The sequence below is a fragment of the Narcine bancroftii genome, chromosome 4 (genome assembly GCF_036971445.1).
Source record: "Narcine bancroftii isolate sNarBan1 chromosome 4, sNarBan1.hap1, whole genome shotgun sequence".
NCBI classification, from domain to species: domain Eukaryota; kingdom Metazoa; phylum Chordata; class Chondrichthyes; order Torpediniformes; family Narcinidae; genus Narcine; species Narcine bancroftii.
The window spans coordinates 175,187,089-175,212,613 of NC_091472.1; the positions used below are offsets into that span (position 1 = coordinate 175,187,089).

The 25,525-nt window shown below is 39.8% G+C and overlaps 1 long non-coding RNA gene across 1 annotated transcript in view; it reads left to right on the forward strand.

Annotated features, from left to right (window-relative positions):
• LOC138761262 (uncharacterized) overlaps window positions 1-25,525 on the forward strand; it is a 161,261-nt gene that overhangs the window by 116,130 nt on the left and 19,606 nt on the right. The window lies entirely within an intron of this gene.

Sequence of the window (25,525 nt, forward strand, 5' to 3'; positions counted from 1 at the left end):
AAATGAGTATGAGGTGTTTCATTTTAGGAGGACAAACTAGGATGGGACTTGCACAATAAATGATAGGATCCTGAGGAATGCAGATACATAATCCCTTGAAAATGGCTTCATAGATAGTGTTACGTTCGGAAGAAAATCAGGTTCGGTGGGTTTACAGAGAGATGAATCTGGACACAAGTGTTATATTCACAGATAACTTTAATGAACACACAGGAGACAAATAGGGGAGAATGTCAAATGATACTCAATTACTATATTATTAAACAACTATATAGACCAATGGTCTAAACCTTTTTCTTTCCACTCACAAACCATTTTAAGTATTCCCCATGCCATAGGTGCTCTGTGATTAGTAAGGGTTTGCTAAAAGTGGTATGTGAGTGGAAAGAAAAAGTTTAAAAACCACTGTTTTAATTGTACCTAATTGACTCATTATGTACACGGTTTCAAAACTCCAAAGAAAATGGGCCAATGACAATTTTTCTCAAGCAAAATATTTCAGTAACAATTGGATCTAGAGCAGTGATTTTTCAACCTTTCCTTCCCACTCACATGCCACCTAAAGCAATCAAAGTAGTATTGATTGGAAAGAAAAAGGTTGAGAACCACGGATAAAGACATTCACATCGGACCCAGGTTGGAATTCGATACCAGTGGTTGCCTATACTCTACACACTCACATGTGTACTCACTCTACAGAAAGGGACTTTTATGTACACTCCTGGTATCCTATACCAATGGGGTTTGGCTCTCTGCAAGCACTGATCTATCGCAGTACTACGGCTCAGCTTCAGTGTGGTGCACACCTTACCCATGACACTTCCAGCGATGTCCACAGTAGTGATCTGGCATCGAGCGATGTCCAGGGCTTGGACCATGACGCAGAGAGAAAGAATGTGCTATGCGTTGATGTTATATACAGTTCTGATCTTGGCGCCTAGGCAATAATGACCCCAGGTAATTTAAATGACCCAACAGCAAGATGTACACTAATGGGTGGCCGGAGTGACTTTGGAATAGGTTTCAGACAGGAAGGGCATGTGAGTTCTCATAATCCACAATTTTCCAGATGGGAGGCCACGTGTTTCTCAACAATCAATATATATCAGATATTTATTGAGTATAGGAGTTGGGATGTTATGCAAAAGTTGAGACATTGGTGATGCCAAATTTGAAGTATTGAGGCAGTTTTGATCATCTACTGACAGGAAAGATATCAAAAGGATTGAAAATATGCAGAGAAAATTTACAAGGATGTTGCTGGGATAAGAGGAGCTAAGGGAAAAGGTTGAATAAGTGAGGACTATACCCTCGAGTGACAAAGAATGAGGGGAGATTTAATAGAGGTATGTAAAATTATGATGGGAATAAATGAGGGGAATGCAGGCTTTTTTCCCACTGAGGTTAGGTGAGGCAAGAATTAGAGGACATGGGTTAAAAGTGAAGGGGTGAAATATTTTAGGGGAACCTTCTCTCAGAGGGTGGTGAGAGCATGGAATGAGCTGCCAGCAGAAGTGATGGTTGTGGGTTCGATTTCAACATTTAAGAGAAATTTGGATCTACCTGATTGGGAGGGGTACGGAATGGTATGGTTTGGGTTCAGGTTGATGGGACGAGGCAGAATAATAGTTCAGCATGGACTAGATGGGATGAAAGGCCACTTTCTGTGTGGTGTCATCTCTGCTTCTATGATTCTGTTCATATTCCAGCAGGAATGAGATGTCCAATGCACATTCTTATTTATTACAACACAGAAGAAGGGCATTCAGCCCATCGAGCCCATGCCAGCTCCAAGCAGAGCAATCCCATCAGCCCATTCCCTCCTTATCTAATTTCCCTGATGCCTCATAACTTATTCTCTCTCATGTGCCCACCAGTTCTCCCATGAATGGGATTCTTTTGCCACTTACCTTCACAGGACAATTGACAGTAACTGGTTAACCTACTTTTTTTTTCACCTGTGGGAAAAAATGGGAACATTTACAGGAAATCTACACTAGCGCAGGGAGAATGTGCATCACCACACTGCTGGCACCCAAGATGTGATTCACACCTGCCCTGCTGGAGGTGTGAGGCAGCAGCACTAACTGTTGTATCCCCCACACTGCTTGAGTCCCAATGTGCTCCTTGCTCCACCAGTCAAGTAGATTGGCGAATGTCCCTTCTCCAAAAGAAAACAAACTAAGGTTAAACAAATTGCCATTCAATATGACCATGGCTGATCAGTACCCAGTTCCTGCCTTCTCTCCATACTCCTTGATCCCATTAGCTGCAAGGACCAAATCTAGCCTACTCTTAAATATTGACAAGGAACTGGCCTCAACTACTTCCTGTGGCAAAGAATTCCACAGATCCACCACTCTCTGAGAGAAGAAATTTTTCCTCATCTTAGTCCTAAAAAAAATTTCCCCTTATCCTTAAACTGTGACCCCTGGTTCTGGCTTTTACTTTTTTTTCATAACTTTATTTATTCGTTCAACAAAGTTATTACATACAATAAGAAAAATACATATTATGAATGATAAAAAAGAACCCCCCTCCCCCTCTCAGCCTACTTTCTTTAGGAGAGCCAAAGAAAAAGAAAAGAAAACTAAAATATATTTACTAAAATCTAATCAAGGTAAATCTAAATGTAAATATTCTAAATATAAAGACCATTTATTAAAAAAAAAGAATAATTATCATGTAAAACATGCATAATTTTTTCCATTACTAAACAAGTTTTCATCTCATTATGCCATCTATTAATATCAATCACATTAGCACTTTTCCATGTACTTGCTATACATTTTTTTGCAACAGATAAAGCTAAATACACAAAAGCAATCTGAAATTTATCTAATCCTAAATCTTTCAAAGGATTCAACTCACCCAACAAAAATATTGTCGGATCCAGAGGTATGTTGATCTTTATACAAACGTTCCAAAAACAATTGAATTGCTTTTCAAAAAGATTATACATGTGCACATAACCAAACAGCATGAAAAAAAGTTCCAACCAAATTACCACATCTAAAACAAGAGTCTGATTCACCAAAACCATATATTTTTTTAACTTTTCAGGTGTTAAATACAATTGATGTAAAAAATTGTAATTAACCATTGCATAATGAGCATTTATCAATCTAGTAACACTATCATGACAAATATCTAACCAGTCATCCTCAGAAAAAATAAAATTAATATCCTTTTCCCATTTAATCTTAGATCTATCCCATCCCTTTTTTCCACACTCTCCTGTAATATTTGGTACATCAATGAAATATATCCCTTCTTTGGCAAAATCACAAGAAAAGATTCAAATTTAGTCAATTTAGGTAATGTCATATCTCTACCAAATATTTGTTTTACTAAAGATCGAAGTTGATAAAAAACAAATAAAGAATTCTCATTAATACCAAAATCTTCCCTCATTTGATTAAATGATAAAAATTGACCTTTAAAACAATCCCCCAAGTTTTTTATATCTTTAGATTTCCAATGTAATAAACATTGATTATACATTGAAAAAGTTAGTTATTATATAATGGTGTTAAAGTCAATAATTTACCCTCAGAACCTATCATTCTATTTTTCCTCATCTATAACTTCATTAAATGTTTTAGTATAGGCACATTATATTGTTGTAATAAATTTAAATTCCACTGAAACAAAAATTGATGTATTTCAAATTCAGAAATATTCGCCATCTCAATTTTAGCCCAACTAGGGGGCCGTTCCAAATCCATTAATAAACTAATAAATTTAAATTGAGCTGCCTCATAATAATTTTGAAAATGTGGTAAGCATAATCCCCCTAATGCATATTTCCAGGTTAGCTTATTCAAAGCTACTCTCGGAAATTTACCCTTCCATAAAAATTCCCTAACCATTTTATTTAAATCTCGAAAAAAAATTCTTAATAAGTAAACACGTAATTGACTGAAACAAATATTGTATATGTGGAAAGATATTCATTTTGATAGTATTTATTCTTCCAATTAAATTTATAGGAAGATCCTTCCACTTAATCAAATCAGCTTTGATCTTTTTCATTAATGGTATATAATTTAATTTATATAAAGATTGATAATCAACATCCACATTTATACTCAAATATTTAATTCGATCAGTACACTTCAAATTAATAATATTCTTATAAACTGAATTCTTATATCTCCTTCACCTATTGGTTAAATTTCACTTTTTTCCCAATTAACTTTATATCCAGACAATGATCCATATTGTGTTAAACATTCCTTCAAGTGTAAAAGTGACTGAGCTAGGTTTGTTAAATACACCAGAACATCATCAGAAAATAAATTAATTTTATACTCCTCATCTAAAACTCTCATACCTTGTATCTGTGTATTTTGTCGTATCAACTGTGCTAATGCAAACAAAGCTGGAGACAAAGAACAACCTTGTCGAGTTGAATGAGTTAATTTAAAAGGTTCCGAGATCTGACCATTTGTCAATACCCTGGCTATTGGTTTATTATATAAAGCTTTAATCCAACCAATAAAAGAAGGACCAAACTTAAATTTCTCCAAAACATTAAATATAAAGTTCCATTCAACTCTGTCAAAAGCCTTTTCTGCATCAAGAGATATCACCATCAGATGGTCAGGGCACTATCAATATTTATTAATCAAAATGATCACTCTAAGAACATTATCTGAAGCATACCTATTCTTTATAAAACCTGTTTGATCAACATGTATCAACTTAGGTAAAAATATAGCCAATCAATTCGCTAATACTTTAGCTATTATTTTATAGTCTACATTCAACAAAGAAATTGGTCTATATGAAGACATCTTTAACGGATCTCTATCCTTCTTAGGGATTACAGTAATTAAGGCACTAGAGCATGATTCAGGTAAATCATAATGTTCCTTAATCTGTCGTAACACATCTCCAAACACTGAAGATAAATCATCATAAAATACCTTACAAAATTCAACCGAAGACCCATCATCACCAGGTGATTTTCCATTCGGCATTTTCAACATAGCTGGTTTAATTTCTAAATCAGTAAAAGGAGTCTCTAGCTCCAATATATCTTCCTCTCCAAATACCGGTAATTTCAACACCGATTAAAAAGGAGTCAATCGAACCGCCCTCCTGTTTTTCCTCAGAAATATATAATTTCTTATAAAATGAATAAAACTCATCCTTAATCTCATGAGGTTTGTAAGTAATAGTCGAATTCTGTCTGACTGCATTAATGACCCTTGATACCTGTTCTTTCTTTAACTGCCATGCAAGTACCTTATGTGCTTTCTTACCCCATTCATAATACCATTGTTTAGATCTATTAATCAAACATTCAAATTGATAAGATTGCAACGTATTATATTTCAATTTCAATCTAGACAACTCTATCTTCTGATTTTCTGTCACATCTCTCTGAAATTCCTTTTCTAATTCATCAATCCGTTTCTCTAATTCAGGACTCTCGGTCAAATAATTATTTTTAACCTTAGAGGTATAACTAATTATTTGACCTCTCAAGTAAGCTTTCATAGCATCCCACATTATAAATTTACTCTGAACGGAGTTAACATTTTCTTCCAGAAAGAGATTAATTTGTTTTTTAAAAAATTCAATAAATTCCACTTTTTTTAACAACATCGTATTAAATCTCCAACGATAAGCTGCACAAACTTCTGAAATTACCCTATTTTTATATTCTGCTTGTAGTATTTTCCCCTATAAATGTGCCGATACTAAAAAAAAATCAATTCTGGAGAAGGATTCATGTCTAAATGAATAAAAAGAGAAATCCTTCTCTCTTGGGTTAAGACATCGCCAAAAGTCCATTAAATTAAAATCTTTCATCAAAGCTCAAATTTGAATTGCCATTTTAGATTTTTTAACATTTTTTGGAGATTTATCTAATAAAGGTTCAAAAACATAGTTAAAATCTTCTCCAACCAGAACATTTTCATTAGCTTGTCCCAGAAGCAGAAATGCATCCGAAATAAATGGTTCATCGTCCACATTCGGTGCATGTTAAGTAAAGTCCAAAATTCATTAAAAATCTTACAATTCAATTTAAGAATACATCCTGCATTCATTTCCATTGATTGTAATTCAAAAGATAAATTTTTATGTATCAAAATTACTACTCCCTTAGCTTTGGAATTAAATGAAGAAGAAAAAACATGTCCAACCCAATCCCGCTTCAATTTCATACTTTATTTTTCATTCAAATGCGTCTCCTGTAAAAAAGCAATATCAATCTTCATCTTTTTAATGTAAGCCAAAACTCGCTTATGCTTGATTAGATTATTTAATCCCTGAACATTAAAGGTAGCAAATTTCAAATTTGACATATCTAATATAATTGCTAGATACCAAAAAATAGTCACAAAATTAATAATAACAAAGAAAAAAAAGAAACTTTAAAAAAATATATATAGAACCCTCAAATTAAAATATATAGGCCCTCCAAATAAAAATAATATTTGTTTATAAGAGAGAAAAAAACAACAAAAAAAACTACCAAAAGGTAGTAACTCCCAAAAAAATACTGGGTGTGGATTACCCACTAGTGACTGATAACTAACAAAGAAATTAGTGCAATCCCCTCCTCCCCAGCCAGTCAGTTAGAAATATTAACATATTACAAAAAAAATCAGCCTTGAGATTCCAGTCCAGATGGTGAACTCATTTCAAGAGTAGATGAACTCTTTCCATTCCCATTCTTTCCATTTCTGCCATTTTGTCCATTTCCAAGTCTATCAGATTTTCTTTTAGGAGATAATGGTGGACTCTTGCTTTGTTCTCTGACATCCAGTAACGAATTAGTAAAAACCATTGCCTCATGCTCACTCTCAAAAAATTGAAACTGAAATTTCCATAAAACACTTTCAACACAGCAGGATAACGAAAAGCAAATTTGTAACGTTTACGTCATAAAACATCTTTAACTGGATTAAATTCACGTTGGCGTTTGATGATATCTTGACTCAAATCAGGATAGAAGAAAACTCTACTATTCTGAACCATCATTGGAGCTTGCCTTTGTCTTGCATTTTGAATTGCAAGTTGAAGGATTGTCTCTCTACCCAAACAGTTCAAACAACGAGCTATCACAGCTCTTGGCGGCTGATCAGATAAAGGTGGTCTTCTTAAAGCTCTATGTGCTCTTTCCAATACCAGTCCGTCAGGAAAGGACTCTTCCCCAAACATCTGGGGAATCTAATTTTTTAAAAATTTGATGGGGTCTTGACAATCTATACCTTCTGGCAAACTCACAATTTTCACATTATTTCTTCTGCTTTGATTTTCCAAATAGTCCATTTTTTAAATTGACTCTTTTTCCCAGGCTCCTAAATCTTTAACTGCATTTTCCACCTTTACTATTATTTCTGTATTGGATTGTTCCTGTTGTTTACATTCAGAAAGAGAAGCTTCCATTTTTTTTAAGTTTTCCCGGTTTTCTTTAACTTCTGCCTTAACCACATTTAAGTCTGAAATTATATCAGTATTCATTTGAACCACCTAGTTCAATTGACCAGTAATAACATACAAATAGAAAGCAAATAGAAAGCAATACCTTCAAACATCATGTAAACAGGCTGAAGGGCAGTTTGAATTACAGGATCCCGTTCCATAATTTGTAACTCACTTTCCTCCAGCTCTTCTTCCATTTCCTGTACAGCAGTAGAGTAAGGTAAGTCTTCTTCTTGTTGCTCTTCAAAAGGTAGCATTCTAGTCGTTTTGCTAAGAGTTTGGACACCCAACAATGACCCCCCAACTTTCTCAGGGGGTCGTCGCTGCTGTCCCCCCTGCTGTCGGAATCCTCTTCAAGTGACAATGCTGGTGGTCCAGTTTCACTGAGACTTGGCAGCCTCGGTCACTGTAAGATGGGTCTAATATTTTCTTTAACATTCCCCATTCTTATTCACATAGAATAATGGAATGTTATGATGTAAAGTGACCTTTCTTCAATCCTTTTCTAAGCATGCAAGGTGTAAACATGTGCAGAATGGAATCTCCTGTAAGTTGCTAATCAAGTCAAAGTATCACCTATACAGAACATGGAACGAAGGCAGCCAACGAACTATTGATAAATGGCTGTGTAGGACAGGTGACCAGTTGCTGCTCCTTTCTTCGGAGGCCTATTACACAAACTCCGGGCAGCATTGACAGAGTAGGAGGGCACCAGGAAGAAAGTGTGAGGGGGCGGGGGTAGGTGAAGGGTTTAGTGGAGAGAGAAGGTTGTAACCTTTGGCCTTTTGAAATAATAGTCATCTGACAGTTTAGTTTAGAGCTCTCCTCAACTTCCTTTTCATCGAAGGCAATGGAACTAAAAATTTGGAAGGAATGAGAACAACCTACAAAATAATTTCTGTTTGATGCTTTTCTGCAAAATCCAAGTGACTGTACAATTTGAAGATAATGGAATTGGAGAAAACATTTGTTGCATTGCTATATTTAAGTCTCACTCCTTGACAATGTTGATCCACAAAGTCCAGGGATATTTTAGATGATAAAACATTCAGGCTCAAAAACATGTGCTAAAAATATCGCATAATGGAGAGAAGATAACTTTATCATATTAACCATGACTGCAATTTGATCTCTGTGGCATAAGAGAAATCAACAAACAAGAAAGGCAGCCTGGAGATTTAAACTGAAGCAAGGTACTTTACTAAGCAGTATTTTATGATTTGATGACAACCCTCTGTATAAAGGCAGATCAGTGGCTTTCAGGATATTTACCTTCAACTGTGATTGAAAGTGGATGAGCACTGCCTGGTGAGGTATCAGTCTGGAAGACATTGTTCAAAATTTTGGTACTGTAGGTTAATCTGTCACATGAAGGAGCCAAGTACTTTGGCAGTGACTGAGAATAAAAAAAAAATGCAGATGCCGGATAACTGAAATAAAAGCTGAAAACATTCAGCTTGTCAGGCCATTCCGAGGAAAACAACATGGAGTTAACATTTCAGATCAATGACCCTTCAACAGAACTGGAGGAACCATAATGAAGTGGCTTGGAACTGAATTATTAAATCTGTTTCTCTTTCCACAGGTGCTTGTTAACCCAAGATTTTTTTGTTTTTACTGTAGGCCCTTAGGCAGAAATGTGAACATCTTTCTTGAATCCAGCTGTCTGGGTTATTCAGGATTCAAGATTCCTTTATTGTCAATGAAGTAGTGCAAAAAAAGTAATATTATACAAAATTGTCTCCTGTCTCCCGTAATGCAGATAAAGAGTTGCCAATAGTGTTACTTGGTGCCCCTTTTAAGAGAGAAAGAGAACCAAAAGGGAGTCCTTTCAGAGTCACTGAGTGTCCGTAGATTTGCCTCCAGTGCTCCTGCAACCACGTCAGCAGGCACAACAACCTGTGCTCCAGATCAAAACCTCTGGCATGATCAGCAAGCCTTCAGTACCCACAGCCCATCAGGAGGCCTTTTGGCCTCAGTATCCTTTTGAATCCCAGCTTGGTTACCTAGTTCCCATAGCCAGTCACCAGAAGGCTGCACCCCATGCCAGTTCCCAACCACAAGTCGACTGCATCCTGTGCGATCCTTCAGTCACTGAGCCTCTTGCTGGCCCGCTGTCTCACATTACTGTAGGGTCATTTCCTCTGCTTCTCAACGGAGGGGGGGAGGGTGTTATCCCCATTTCTGGTTCCCTACGCTGGTCTGCTACTCCCCGGAATATGTAACTCCTCATGGCTGCTGCAGAGCACAGGAGCTGCCATCTTGGGCACAGACCCTGCAGTTGCAGGATTTCTTTTCAAAAACACCATCAGCTCCTTTAACAGGCCATTTAGAGCCTGTACGGAGCTGCCAGCATTAGGACTGGGTGGTTGAACCATTCAAAGCAGTTCTGTGTCTTTGCTCTACGCTCCCAGCAATGCCTTACAGTAGGTCTACTGTGCCATCATTTTTCTACTGATGCACTTATTCTGTTTGAAGGCCTTTTAAAATGATGTGCTATTATCTGATAATGCTCCTTGATGTACATTAGATCAAAAGAAGATATTGTAAATAAAATCAAGAGCTGTCTGCGGAATGTGTGGAGGAGATGCACCAAGACAGAGTGCACTGAGAGTCTATTCCTGCCTCTGCTCAAGATCTGTCAGAATTTGGTGTGCACAATTGGTCAGATTGGGTAGGCTGAAGTCTCATAATCGCCAAGAAAGGTCACTGGCATCTGCCCATTGATTATTGCGTAGGCAGAAGGCTATCTTAGTTCTCAATGATTTTAGTGCACATGGCCCCAACTACACGGGTCAATTTCAGGCCTGGTCAGAATGATTGGTGTCATATCACTGCATTTGGTGCAATGAATAGGTAGCACAGCAATGAATTTTTACCCACTTTTCTGCCAATACCTTGGGTATGGATGAAACCTGTAAATATGAAGACTTAGATCAGTCCTTGATCAGATGTGGTTGTGTTGGGTTTGGGTTAGGTTTTAATTTCATACCCTGGCAGGCCTTGACATTGATGGGCCAGATGCAGCAGCAGAGGACCAACATAGTAAATGCCCAGCATGAGTTAAACCACCTGACGATGTTGAACGTTAGCCTGCACTTTTTAAAGGGATGGCAAACAGTGGCTGGAGCAGTTGCTGACAGGTGCAGGTGAAAGCGAGTGACCTTGGGGCTCATGAGGTATTGGGCTAGAGGTTTTGTGGAGGAGGTGGAAGATGAGAGAGTTGGCCTGTATCAGTGGAAGATGAGAAAGTTGGCCTGTATCAGTGGAAGATGAAAGAGTTGGCCTGTATCAGTGGAAGATGAGAGAGTTGGCCTGTATCAATGGAAGATGAGAGAGTTGGCCTGTATCAGTGGAAGATGAGAGTTGGCCTGTATCAGTGGAAGATGAGAGTTGGCCTGTATCAGTGGAAGATGAGAGTTGGCCTGTATCAGTGGAAGATGAAAGAGTTGGCCTGTATCAGTGGAAGATGAGAGTTGGCCTGTATCAGTGGAAGATGAAAGAGTTGGCCTGTATCAGTGGAAGATGAGAGAGTTGGCCTGTATCAGTGGAAGATGAGAGAGTTGGCCTGTATCAGTGGAAGATGAGAGAGTTGGCCTGTATCAGTGGAAGATGAGAGAGTTGGCCTGTATCAGTGGAAGATGAGAGTTGGCCTGTATCAGTAGGATTCCAGAAGATCTTCCAAGCATTTGCTCAGAGGGGCAGTGAGAGTGATTGGTTACAGGGCCAATAGTAGGAGCTTATTGCAATACACCAGGTTCAAAGTCCTCTCAAAAATGGAAAAGGCTGTTAAATGTGTTTTTTTTTAAAGCAGGTGACTTAAACAAGTATTTGTATTTTTTTAAAAATCATTATACCCCAAAAATATCTATGTCAAGTACTGGAAGAGAGGAAGAAACTCAGGAACATTACAATCACCAGGGAAATAGTATGAGTCAAATAATTGGCGATGTGAGCTCACAAGTCTCTTGGTGCTGAAGGACTTGAACATAAGATCTTAAAATCAGTGGCTTGTAAGATCATTGATGCATTGGTTTGGATTTTTCAAAATTTCCCAAATTTGGTGCAAGTTCCATTAGATCAGAAAAAAAATCATTTATTTATAAAGCAGACCCAATAGACCAGTAAGCTTAACTTGTCATTGGAAAAATGTTAGAAGAAACTTTGCAGCAGGAGACTTCAAGCTAATCAGGTGTGTGTGGAGAAAATGTGGCCTCCTTGCCTATCTGGAATGTGTGTATCACGGGTGGTTGTGTGTCGTGTATCCTCCTGTCTGAAACTTATTCGGAAGTCACATCACCTGTCAATCAAAGTTGGACTCCAGCCACCCATTAGTGCACACCTTGCCTTTGGCTAATTTAAGTCACCTCGAGTCATTATTGACTAGAAGCACAGATTAGCACTGTATATAACACCAACACACAGCACATTCATTCTCTCTTCCTCATGATCCAAATCCCAGACATCACTCCAGACCAGGTCCCTCTGTGGACATTGCTAGAAGTGTGGCAGGTAAGGTGTGCAGCATTACACAGAAGCTGAGCCATAGATCAATACTTGCAGAAAGCCCACCCCCTTAGTACAGGGAACTGGGTCTGTGTAAGAGTCCTTGTTTGTAGTGCGTGTGAGTATGTTGAGTATAGGTTCACTATTGTCAGAGTCCAACCTAGGTCTGAGATGAAAGTCTATATTGTTTCTTAAGTGAAATAGTTATTGAGTACCATTTAACATTCTCTCCTCTTTGACTCCTATGTGTTAATTAAAGCTACATGTGATTGCAACACTTGCGTCCAGACTCGTCTCTCTGTGAACCCACTGATCTAGATACTATTCCCAACACGACATTTGGCAAAGTAAACAAGGTTTTGGGAAAGGAAAGTTATTTTGACCAATTTATTTAAGTTCTTTGAAGCACATGAGCTCCAGATAAAGGGGACCCATGGATGTTCAAAGATTTCCAGATGGAACTTAATAAGGTGAAAGATCAAAGACTGTTTTGTAATATGAGAGATTGTGATTATCGGAAGTAACATACTGCCATGGATAGAGGGTTAGATGGCCATTAGGAAACCAAGATAAAGATAAATGGTTGTTTTCTGGTTGGCAAGATGAAATGAGTGGTATGCTTCAGGGATCAAAGCTGGGGTCTAAAATTTTTACAGGTTGTAAAAATAATGGATAAAAGCACCAAATATATAGTTATCAATATGCCAGGATAGGTCAGAGGGAAGTTGTGAAGAGGAGAGAAGGAGGCTTGAATGGGTTAAACAGGTGGCCAAGTACCTGGCAAATTGAGTATCACATGGGAAAATGTGAGCTATTTTGGCAAGGAAAATAGATAAGAAACATTGCTCTCAAAATGGTGAGAGATTGCAGAGCTCTGAGATGTGCAGGGAACTTGCTTCATGATGCATGATTCAAAAATGGTACAGGTACAGCAAGTGATTAGGAATATTTACAGAATTTATTGCAAAAGGCAGAGTACAAAAGTAGGAAGTTATGCTTTAATTGTAAGGGACGTGGGTGGGATTGTTTTGGAACATTGTGTATAGCATTGAATGATCTCCTTGCCTTGAGAAACAATGTTTAAATGTTGGAAGCAATTCAGAAATGGAATACACCTGGCTATATTATGAGGAAATGTTGGACAAGCCAGATTTTTATCTGCTGAAGTTTAGAAGTGTGGAAATATGTAGGACCTTGTTCCAGTGCACCATCATACTCACATCTTGCACACACTAACAGCTGTTCCCTCCATGACAGCTGAATCACCTAAATAGATTGTACAACAGTCACAAGTGCACCTTCCCCTTTCTTGAAGGTCAAAGTGGCACACAATTGAATGCAACAGGAACTAATCGGAGGGGGACTGTCATGCCTGCATTACATTTCCATGGTTTAGTTTAGAACAGTGGTTTTCAAACTCCGCCCCCCCCCCCCCCACCAAACTTACACTTTAAGTAATCCCTATCCCATAAGTGCTCTATGATTAGTAAGGGATTGCTTAAGGTGATATGTGTGTGGGAGGGGAAGGTTGAGAATCACTGGTCTAGACCCAATTATTATGAAATATTTTGCTTGAGAAAAATTGCCATTGGCCCATTTCCTTTGGAGTTATGAAACCATGCACATAACGAGTCAATGAGGTACGATTAAAATAGTGGTTTTCAAAGGTTTGCTTCCCACTCACATACCACCGTAAGTAATCCCTCACTAATCATGGAGCACCAACGGTATAGCGATTGCTTAAGATGGAATGTGAATTTGGGGGGCAATTTGAAAACCACTGATTTAGAAGATAAAATAGCAATGGGATCTGTATGTTGTGAGACATCAGAAATAAGTGACCTGCAGCCCAGGAAGGAGCAGAAAAACTGCAGGTCCTTGTTTCCTGAAGGACAAGATCACATGTGAGTTCTATTGCAGAGAATTCAGATGAACACCTCAATGATGAAAAATATTGATGAGTATCCACAATGAAATGGCTGGTGAATCAAATAGGCCTGCAGAAAGCTTGTGCTTGATATTGAGAAGCAAAAGGACACTATCAGCCTTTGGTTTCCTGTGCTCATTGAAACATAGTTACAGTGGATCATAGAATGGAGAGTACAGGAACAGATCTCACTATGACTGCCATTCGCAATGCCAAATTAAACTAATCCCATCTGATTGCACATTATTTATTCCTCCATTCCCTGCACAGTCATGTGTCTGCCTAAATGTCCTTTAAACTTCATTATCATATTTGCTTCCACCCTTCTCCGACAGTATGTTCCAGGTGCCTACCACTCTTGGTGTGTAAAAATAATTGCTCCATACATCTCCTATAAAGCTTCCCTGTTCATCTTAAATATATACCCTCCAGTATTTGGCATTTCCACTCTTGGAAAAACTCTTCCCCACCAGTTTATGCCTCTCCTTATTGTATTTAGATCTATCAAGCTGCCTCTCAACCTCCTTTGCTTCAGAGGAAATAATCTCTCAAATCTCTCGTGACAAGTCATGACAGGTGTAAGGCATCATGAGTGTTAGCAGGATGCTAGGCATTGTCCTCAGTGATGCTCTAACCATGGTCACCCATTACATCAAATATCAAGCTGTTAGAATTCGGTTCAAAAGCAGAATTGTTGAGTGCTTCTGGCAAAGCATTGTACCTGGAGTCAACAGCACATATACAGTAAAATCCCCAGTATCCAGCACCTATGGGGATTGCTTGAGATGGCGGTGACGTGATTGGTGAGCAGACTGCTAGTGGCTGCCAATTTTAAAATTTCGTATTGTTAACCTATTTATTTTCCACATATCTTTTTTTTGCTGGTTGCTTGAGGCAACAGGTTTCATTGTCACAGTCAACTTGGCGATGTTATCCGTGCCTTCTTTATTGGGACCCCACCTCCACAACTGTCATTTGGTTACTAAATTGTTAATGATTAATTCCTTTTTCTGTCATTTTATTGGAAACTATGCCCAGAAGTAGTTACTAAACTGCCTGGGCTATTTAATCAAGAACCATGAATATGCTCCCTGCCTCGCATTCAAGGTGATATCATAAAGATACCAGCCACTTAAGCAAATTAGCTGGAAAAAGGAGTGACAGTAGAGAAAGGATGAGGGTCTTGGAGAGATAGAGCAGTGTATTCTTATTGTAGGAGCTGGGAGAAGCTGTTGATTTTGAAGTCTAGAGGTGTAATCCAACAAAAACATGGTAACATGTAAATGCAGACTCAATGATGAATGAACCACCAGATTTATTGGGTTTGAACAGAGTAGGAGGCCACAAAAGCTATCCAATATTAACTTTCTTTCATTGGAATTCCATGGCCCATAAAACACTACAGCACAGAAAACAGGCCATTTGGCCTAGTCTGTGCTGAATCATCATTCTGCTAGTCCCACTGACCAGCACCCAGTCCCTACTCTCCAGACCTCTCCCATTCATGTATCTATCCAATTTATTCTTAAAACTTAAGATTGAGCCCACATTTACCATATCATTCCACACCCATACCACTTTCTGAATGAAGAAGTTTCCTGTAATGTTCCCCCTTATCCTCTAAACCTTTCCCCTCTCACTCTAAAGCCATGACCTCTTGTATTTATCTCTCCTAATCTAAATGGAAGGAGCCTACTCATATTTACTCTGTCTATACCCCTCAATCTTGTAAACCTCTATCAAATCTTCCCTTTTTCTATGCTCCAAAGAATAAAATCCTAACCTGTTTAATCTTTCAGTGCCCTGCCATTTACTGTGTATGTCCTATCTTGGTTTATCCTTCCAAAAACAACATTTCACACTTGTCTGCAGCAAATAGTATCTGTAATTTTCTGGCCCATTTTTACAATTGGTCCAGATCCTTTTGCAAGCTATGAAAGCCTTCCTCACTGTCCACAGCACCGCTAGTCTTAGTGTTGTAGCACTATTGATCAACCACATTAGACTGAGAATCACCTTAAGACATCCACACATCTTGCATGTTGCTGGCCCAGTTCCAAGGCAAGTATTGAGGAAGGAGTTTGTCGGTAACAGCCTTTATGGGGATTTCCGAGGGGAGGAGTCACAGGTGAAGGAGTGGGCTGGTTCATACAGTACATTCATACAGACAGTGCTAATAGCTATACAGTGGTTCCAGCATAAGTGTCGTCAGCAAACCTGCTGATCCAATTTCCCACATTATCATTCAGATCATTGATATAGATAACAAACAACAGTGGTCCCAGCACCAATCCCTGACGTACACCACTAATCATAGGCCTCCAGTCTGAGAAGCAATCATCCACTACCACTCTCTGTCTTCTCCCATTCAGCCAATTTTACAACCTCTCGATGGATACCTAGCGTCTGAATCTTTCAAACTAACCTCCCATGTGGGATCTTGTCAATGGCCTTACTAAGGTCCATGTAGATAAGATCCAAAGCCTTTCTTTCATCTGCCTTTTTGGTAACCTCCTCAAAAAACTCTAGAAGACTCTATGACCTACCATGCACAAAGCCATAATGACTGTCCTTGATCAGCTCTTGGCTGTCTAAATACTTGTATATCCGATCTCTCAGAACACCCTCCAATAATGTTACTATTACTGATGTCATGCTCACCGGCCTGTAATTTCCTGGTTTACTGTTGGAGCCTTTTTCAAACAACAGAACAACATAAGCTATCTTCCAATCCTCTGGCACCTCACCCGTGGCTAATGACAATGACATTTTAAATATATCTGCCAGTGCCCCTGCAATTTCTAAATTTGTCTCCCTCAAGGCCTGAGGGAATATCAAGTCAGGCCTGGGGGATTTATCTACCTTTATTTGATGTAAGGCACCAAGCACCTCCTCCTCTTTTATCTCTATATGTTTCATGACATTACTGCTTGTTTCCCTTCCTTCCTTGTACTCTATGCCAGTTTTCCATCTAAATACTGTTGTAAAAAAAAACTGTTTAAGGTCTTCCCCATCTTGTGAAGCTCCACACATAGTTGACCACTCTGATCTTTCATGGGAATATTTTTGACTCTTACTATCCTTTGACTCTTAACATTCTTGTAGAAACCCTTTGGGTTTACCTTCACATTATCTGCCAAGCAACAGCTCCTGGATTTCCTGGCTGTTTTCGTCAAACCAGTCCTTGTTTTTCCTGGAGGAGAAGCCCAGTACCTCTTCAATGGATTGCAGTATGGTAGTCTTCAACTGATCCCAGAGGGTTTCAGGGGACGGGTGTGCAGAGAACAAAACAAAGGACTCTACATCACCTTTGTTGACCTCACCAAAGCCTTCGACACCGTGAGCAGGAAAGGGCTTTGGCAAATACTAGAGCGCATCGGATGTCCCCCAAAGTTCCTCAACATGATTATCCAACTGCACGAAAACCAACAAGGTCGGGTCAGATACAGCAATGAGCTCTCTGAACCCTTCTCCATTAACAATGGCGTGAAGCAAGGCTGTGTTCTCGCACCAACTCTCTTTTCAATCTTCTTCAGCATGATGCTGAACCAAGCCATGAAAGACCCCAACAATGAAGACGCTGTTTACATCCGGTACCGCACGGATGGCAGTCTCTTCAATCTGAGGCGCCTGCAAGCTCACACCAAGACACAAGAGAAACTTGTCCGTGAACTACTCTTTGCAGACGATGCCGCTTTAGTTGCCCATTCAGAGCCAGCTCTTCAGCGCTTGACGTCCTGCTTTGCGGAAACTGCCAAAATGTTTGGCCTGGAAGTCAGCCTGAAGAAAACTGAGGTCCTCCATCAGCCAGCTCCCCACCATGACTACCAGCCCCCCCACATCTCCATCGGGCACACAAAACTCAAAACGGTCAACCAGTTTACCTATCTCGGCTGCACCATTTCATCAGATGCAAGGATCGACAATGAGATAGACAACAGACTCGCCAAGGCAAATAGCGCCTTTGGAAGACTACACAAAAGAGTCTAGAAAAACAACCAACTGAAAAACCTCACAAAGATAAGCGTATACAGAGCCGTTGTCATACCCACACTCCTGTTCGGCTCCGAATCATGGGTCCTCTACCAGCACCACCTACGGCTCCTAGAACGCTTCCACCAGCGTTGTCTCCGCTCCATCCTCAACATCCATTGGAGCGCTTACATCCCTAACGTCAAAGTACTCGAGATGGCAGAGGTCGACAGCATCGAGTCCACGCTGCTGAAGATCCAGCTGCGCTGGATGGGTCACGTCTCCAGAATGGAGGACCATCGCCTTCCCAAGATCGTGTTATATGGCGAGCTCTCCACTGGCCACCGTGACAGAGGTGCACCAAAGAAAAGGTACAAGGACTGCCTAAAGAAATCTCTTGGTGCCTGCCACATTGACCACCGCCAGTGGGGTGATAACGCCTCAAACCGTGCATCTTGGCGCCTCACAGTTTGGCGGGCAGCAACCTCCTTTGAAGAAGACCGCAGAGCCCACCTCACTGACAAAAGGCAAAGGAGGAAAAACCCAACACCCAACCCCAACCAACCAATTTTCCCCTGCAACCGCTGCAATCGTGTCTGCCTGTCCCGCATCGGACTTGTCAGCCACAAACGAGCTGTGGCTGACGTGGACTTTTTACCCCCTCCATAAATCTTCATCCGCGAAGCCAAGCCAAAGAAGATCTGCCAAGCAACCTCATATCTTCTTTTTGCCTTCCTGATTTCCTTCTTAAGTATTTTCATACATTTTTTACACTCTTCTAGTACCTCATTTATTCCTTGTTGCCTATACCTGTTATACACAACTCTCTTCTTAACCAGATCGCCAATATCCCTTGAAAACAGGAACATGCAAGCTCTGCCCTCTCAAAATTTTCCCTTGAGTGAACACATCCTTGCCAGAAAAAAAACTTATCCCAATCCACTCTTCCTAGAACCTTTCTCACTTGCACAAAAATTGGCCTTACTCCAATTTAGAATCTCAACTCGATGACCAGACCTATCCTTCTCTATAATTAGCTAGAAACAAATGACATTATGGACCAATGAGGAAATAAGCATTTTAGACATCTTTTGCATGTCAAAGAGTTGAATCAAATATAAATAGATTAAAATGCAGACAATTATTCTTCAGATAAAATCCATCTTTGAAGTCCGTAATATGCTTTATATTAACTCATGACATGGAAAGTTGATGCATTTACCATGCATTTCTCAAGCTAGTGATACTTGTAAAAATCTGGGCAATGCCAGCTTTTATAAGTACTCCTCAGAGTGGCTGCTGGGCAATTTCTAAGAGCCAGCCACATGAAATCACAGATAGATAAAACTACATACGGATGGCTGGTTCCTTTCCTTGAAGGCCGTTAGTGAATGAGATGGGCACTTTAGTACTTATTGTGGTCTTCACTACTTTGACTAACTTGTTAATTATTTAGTAAATTTCACAGAAACCAGCATGGGCTTTTTGGGGACAGGCCTCTGGATTATTCATCTGGGGCTCCTTAGTTTTTGCACCAAAATTTAACCTACTAATGTGTTTTAAATGATACAGACAGTGATTTATAATAGTATGGAATCAGAAATCAAAACAAAATCAAATATTGTAAAAATTCATAATATTAATATAATAAATAATCTTGATCTGATTGGAGTTTAGTAAACTGATTTGTGTTTCACTCTAAGTGCTTAATGCAGCAGTAAAGTCAAACATACAGAGATGCCATGCAGGACGGTAAAGTTAGTGTAGCGGCTAGTGCAAAGCTATTGCAGCACCAGTGACCCGGGCTCAAATCTGGCACTGGCTGGAAGAAGTTTGAAAGTTCTTCCCGTGAACTGTGCGAGTTTCCTTTGGGTGCTCTGGTTCTCTCCCACCCTCCAAAATGTACGGGGTTGGTAGGTTAATTGGGGGAAAACACCATAGATGGCTGTGACGCTTCATTACCTGATGAGCTGAACACCTTCTATGCCCACTTTGAGAAGGAGAGCCAAACAGTGCCTACTAGAATCCCTGCAAAGGCTGAGGACCCTGTGATATCTGTCTCTGAGGGCAATGTCAGAACATCATTCAAGAGGGTGAACCCTCGCAAGACGTCAGGCCCTGACGACGTACCTGGCATGGTACTGAAAATCTGTGCCAACCAACTAGCCAGTGTGTTCATGGACACTTTCAACCTCTCAGTGCTGCAGTCAGAGGTTCCCACCTGCTTCAAAAGGGTATCAATCAGCCCGGTGCCCAAGAAGAGTAGTGGGAGCTGCCTCAGTGACTATCGGCCAGTAGCACTAACTTTTACTGTGATGAAATGCTTTGAGAGGCTGGTCATGGCCTGAATTAACACGAACCTAAACAAAGATCTGGGCTCACTGCAATTCACCTATCGTCACAATATCCAGTGAGCTCTGGATCACCTCGAAAACAGCAACTCATACATACAGCTGCTCTTCATCGACTACAGCTCAGCCTTCAACACCATTATTCCCTCAGTGCTGGTCAAGAAGCGACAAACTCTAGGCCTCTGTACCCTGCTCTGCAACTGGATCCTTAACTTCATCATCAGAAGACAACAGTCAGTACGAATTGGAAACAATGTCTCCTCCTCGCTGATTATCAACACAGGCACACCTCAAGAATGCATACTTACTTAACCCACTGCTCTACTCATTATACACCCACGACTGTGTGGCCAGGCACAATTCCAATACTATTTACAAATTTGCCAATGACACCACAGTTGTCGGCAGAATCACAAACAATAATGATAAGTGTACAGGAGGGAGATAGATCAGCATGTTGAGTGGTGTCATTGCCAGCGATCTTGTGTTCAATGTTAGCAGAACCAAGGAGATAATTGTGGACTTCAGGAGGAAGTCAGGGGAACGTGACCTAGTCATCAACAAGGGCTCAGTAGTGGAGAGGGTCAAATACTTCAAATTCCTGGAGCCTCTACATTGATGCAGTCACGAAGAAGGCTCGTCAGCGGCTATACTTTGTGAGGTGTTTGAGGAGATTCGGTATGATACCCAAAACTATTGAAGACTTCTACAGGTGCACCGTGGATAAAATTCTGGCTGGTTGCATCACTGCCTGGAATGGAGGCGCCAACTCTCAGGGCAAGAATAAACTCCAGAGGGTTGTTAACTCGCCCTGTGGGATCACAGGCACCTGATTTCACTCCATCGAGGATGTCGACATGAGGCAGTCTTACAAAAGTAGCCTCTATCCTCAAAGACCCCCACGAGTCAGGCCATGCCTTCTTCGCTCTGCTACCATCGGGGAAAAAAGGTACAGAAGCCTAAAGACGAGCACTCAGTGGCACAAGGACAGCTTCTTCCCCGCTGCTATCAGATTCCTGAATAATCAATGAACCAAAGACATTGCCTCACTTTTTGTGCTCTATTTTAGTGTTTTTTTTTAAATTTATTGTTGTAAAAGTTGTTTATATGAATGTTTACACTAAGTTGCAAAACATCGAATTTTGTACTTGTTCATGACAATAAATTCTGATTTGAATTTGCCAACATGTATTTCAACAGCCAAAAATTGGCTTCTACTGTTTTGCAAATAAATTTAAATTAAAAAATTTATTTCTCCAGTTCTCCCATTTTAATATTCATCTGCATTTTTAATGGCTCTAGTGTCCTTGCGCCTTTCTCCTTGACGAAGAGATTATTCCAAAGATTTCATCCTTTGATTCAATGAAGAATACTGGGTGATTATGGATTTACTTTTCATTAAATTTATCTACTGAAGCCCGACTTTTCAGCTTTATTTTGAAGTCACGTTTGGGAGTTGCTTTATCTACGTCATTTGACATTTGGGATTTTTCACATAAGTTTCTCCTTTAACTATTTTTTTTTTACAGATTGTAGAGTATAAATCCATTCAATTAGCCTATTGCTCTATAATCCTAGCAGAATTCCACTATTTAACATCCCTTCATCATTATTTTGTTAAGCATTCACCAATGTGGAGAATGTATTGTTAGACTCTTCTGTTTACTTGAGTTAAACAAGAAAGTCGGTAGACACGGGTGATTGTAGCTCAATACTAAGTGTTGGAGTTCAGGGACCTGCCTGGTTTTTGCTCTACCTTGACAAAAGGCTCAGGCCCGTAACATTGGTTATACATCTTTGCTACATAAAGAACACTGCACGAGCTGCTGAGTTTCCCCAGCACTTTTGGGAATTGAACTCATCTCTGTTTACTGTAGGCTCAAAATTTCCACCTGTCAGTTTGACCTTTCACATGACACATGTTGGAAAAAACTTCAGTTGCTGTAATTCTCTCTGAAGAAAATCTGAATCCCAGACATGTCTGAGTCTGGGCCCCAACATGCAGTGTTTATTTCTTCATTATTTTCAAAGACAATACCAAATTTCCACTATCTCACCAAAATTTACCCTTTTCTTTTAAAATCTGGCATTGATACTATTGGCAGTTTCCAAACCAAATGGTATTGTCTCTATTTAATCCATTGCCTAACCTCACTTTCCCACCAGAAATCATTGCATTATAAACATATGGAAATCAGTGGATTACTTCTTTCCTGCCTATTCATGACTTTTTTTTTGCCAAAAGGTTTTTTACTGAGCTGAAAATGGCTTACAGTGTAGAAACAAAATATTTGATCTAACAGGTTCGTTGCAGAATATATTGTTACAAAGTCCAGAGGCCCCCAAAACCCAGCAGCAATAGAAATTCACCAAGACAAATGGTTACTTCAACAAAAGTTGCTTTTAATTTTCTTTAAACATAAAAACAAGATCAAATTTAACTTATTAAACTTAACTTAACCCCCTTCTAATTCTAAGAGCACGTGTATGTAATGTGCATATAAGTTTAGAAAGGTTCTTTGATTCACAGTCCAATCTCACTTCTCACTCCTCCTAGTTCATCGGTATCAGGCAATTGTTATACTGTGCACAGAATTTAGCATTCATTAATTTTCACCAGGCTCTGGTACTTGAAGGTAAATGGTTACCACTCATGAAGGTTCTTGTTGGTTTCACAGAGATATTTGTTGCTTGTTGGAGGCATACACAAACTGATTCCCCGATCAGTTGCTTCAGTGTCTTGCCGAAGAAACTTGCCCCATCATGGGTTTTCCAAATGAAAACCTCTTCTTCCAGGTCACCACAGAGTTCCTCCTTGCTTTATTTCTGGAGAAACACTCTAGCCATCTCTTTCCTCTTGTAAGGACTACAAGGGTTTTTAACAGGCTGAACTCAGAACTCACAACCCGTCTTCAAAATAAGGTTTTAACCAGCCTGCCAGCTTGCCATGTTGAAGCTTCCAAAAGCTACTGCAGAACTGACTTCTCTCTCTCTCTCTGTTTGCAAAACCACATGACCCCTCTAAGAACAGCAAACTGCAACCAGACAGATTGCTGGCACCAGAATCAGTTTCTGCCTGGACTCCACAACATCAGTCCAATTAACGTCTACTTGCGAAGTCTCCATCGGCATAGTTCTTGCATTTCAAATGAGATGACTGATTTGAAGTGTTATTCTGTTTGTGGAGTGACCTACACACTAAACCCCTCACAATCTAAGTCTTTTAAAGATATTAAAATATAATATAAAATATAATGTACCCTGTAACAATGTGCTCTTTACCATTTTCCTAACCACAACATTTCAGGTTGTGACCCTTATTGCCCAAAAAGATTACTGTCTATTGCTGCTTGACTCACTGAGTTCCTCCAGCATTCTGTGTGTTGCCCCAAGAAACTTTCTTTTTTGATAGATGTAAGGTAAAAACATCATGAGATGGGACCGGAGAAGGAGTCACCCAGTACTAAGGAGTAACAGAATGCAGATGTGACCTTGTCCACTCAAGATAAGCTTGGCACTAACAAGAATGATGTGCAGCAGACTAACAGAGAAGGGTAGCAACAGTTTATTCATTGGACAATGTCATGGTATGATAATTTACTAAGTACGTATCCTGAGGTATAAAAAAAACACCACTTGCTGATAACGGCAGAATGCGCCTTCTCCAACTAACACTGTTAGTTGCAAGTGTTACAATCCGGTAATAAAGAACAAAGAACCTTGATTTTGACTCAGTCTGGTGTCTGACTCACTCATTCATGAACAAAGCAGACCTAACATAGATCAGCTTTATCTAAAGCTTTGTCCGATGCCATGTGTGTTACCCTGAATGGCCACCTTCAAATCTCTCGAGCGATATTTCTCCTCTACTTCATGAGTACTGTCTAACTTTAATATATCAAACAGAATGATCGGAGTCTATCAAGTTATGGAATGGTTGTATTGGACAACCAAAGTGAGAATCTGCATAAGGATGGGAAGAAGAGGAAGAGGAGCTAAAAGTGCAGGACCAAACTAAATACAGTAACATTTAGAACTGAAAGTATTCAGAGTAAAACCCAAGTATTATGGCAAATATTAATCACAGAATAAATACCAAGGAAAGCTGATTACGTTATCAAAACTGCATTGTTTGCAGAACAGCTGCTTCTCAAGTAGCAATGAAACATTATCAAGGCAATTCTCAGCCTGTAAAGCATTCTGGGACAATGCAGTGTAGAGTAAAGTGATACCTAAATATATACAATCCATCTCATTGCCAAGTTTACATTCACCTCCTGTTACTTCCATCCTGATTCAAAGACCACATAATTATACCTCTGAAGGGCTTTTCATAAGATATTCCTTGTAAATTCCAGAACTCTAGTGGTAAACTATGTACGAGACCAGTAGGACAATTTTCCTCTTACAAAGCATTTCAGATTTACTGTTAGAGTATATATGACATCATATACAATCCTGGGATTCTTTTTTTCTGCTGGCGAGGTAGAATTACCACTTACTGGTAGTGCAAAAAATAAACTGTACACAGCAAATATATGTAAACAATAAAGAACTATAAACAGATGACAATGGAAACAAACTGTGCAATACAGAGAGAATTAAAAAAAAATCAATAAAGTACACAAGTAAGGTTCCTTAAATGAGTCTCTGATTGACTTTGTCTGGTGGTGGAGGGATAGCAGCTGTTCCTGAACCTTGTGGCACCTATACCTCTTTCTCAAGGGCAGCAGTGAGAACAGTGCGTGTGCTGGGTGGTGTGGGCCTTTGCTCTGACAGCAGTGTTCCCTGTAGATGTACTCAGTAGTGGGGAAGGTTTTGCCTGTGATGTTCTAGGCTGCGTCCACGACCTTTTAGAGAGGTTTTGGGGGTATTGGTGCCCCCATACCAGACCACGATGCAGCCAAGCAGCACACTTCTGTAGAAATTTGCCAGGGTTTCTGGTGTCATACCAAACCTCTGCAAACTCCCAAGTAGAGATGCTGTTGTGCTTTCTTCATGATGCCATTAATATGTTGGGTCCAGGAAAGATCCTCCGAGATAGTGACTCCCAAGAACTTAAATTTGCTCACCCACTCCACCTCAGACCCCCCCCCCCCCCCCCCCAATGATCACTGGATTGTACACCTCTGGCTTTCCCTTCCTGAAGTCACAATCCGCTCCTTAGTTTTGGTGACATTGAGTGCAAGGTTGTTATTGGTGCACCATTCAGCCAAGTGTTCAATCTCCCTCCTGCAGGCTGATTTATCACCTTTCTTTGTATGTCTAAATTTTTTAAAATATTTTACAACCCACTGTGGCATCATCAGCAGATTTGTAGATGGTG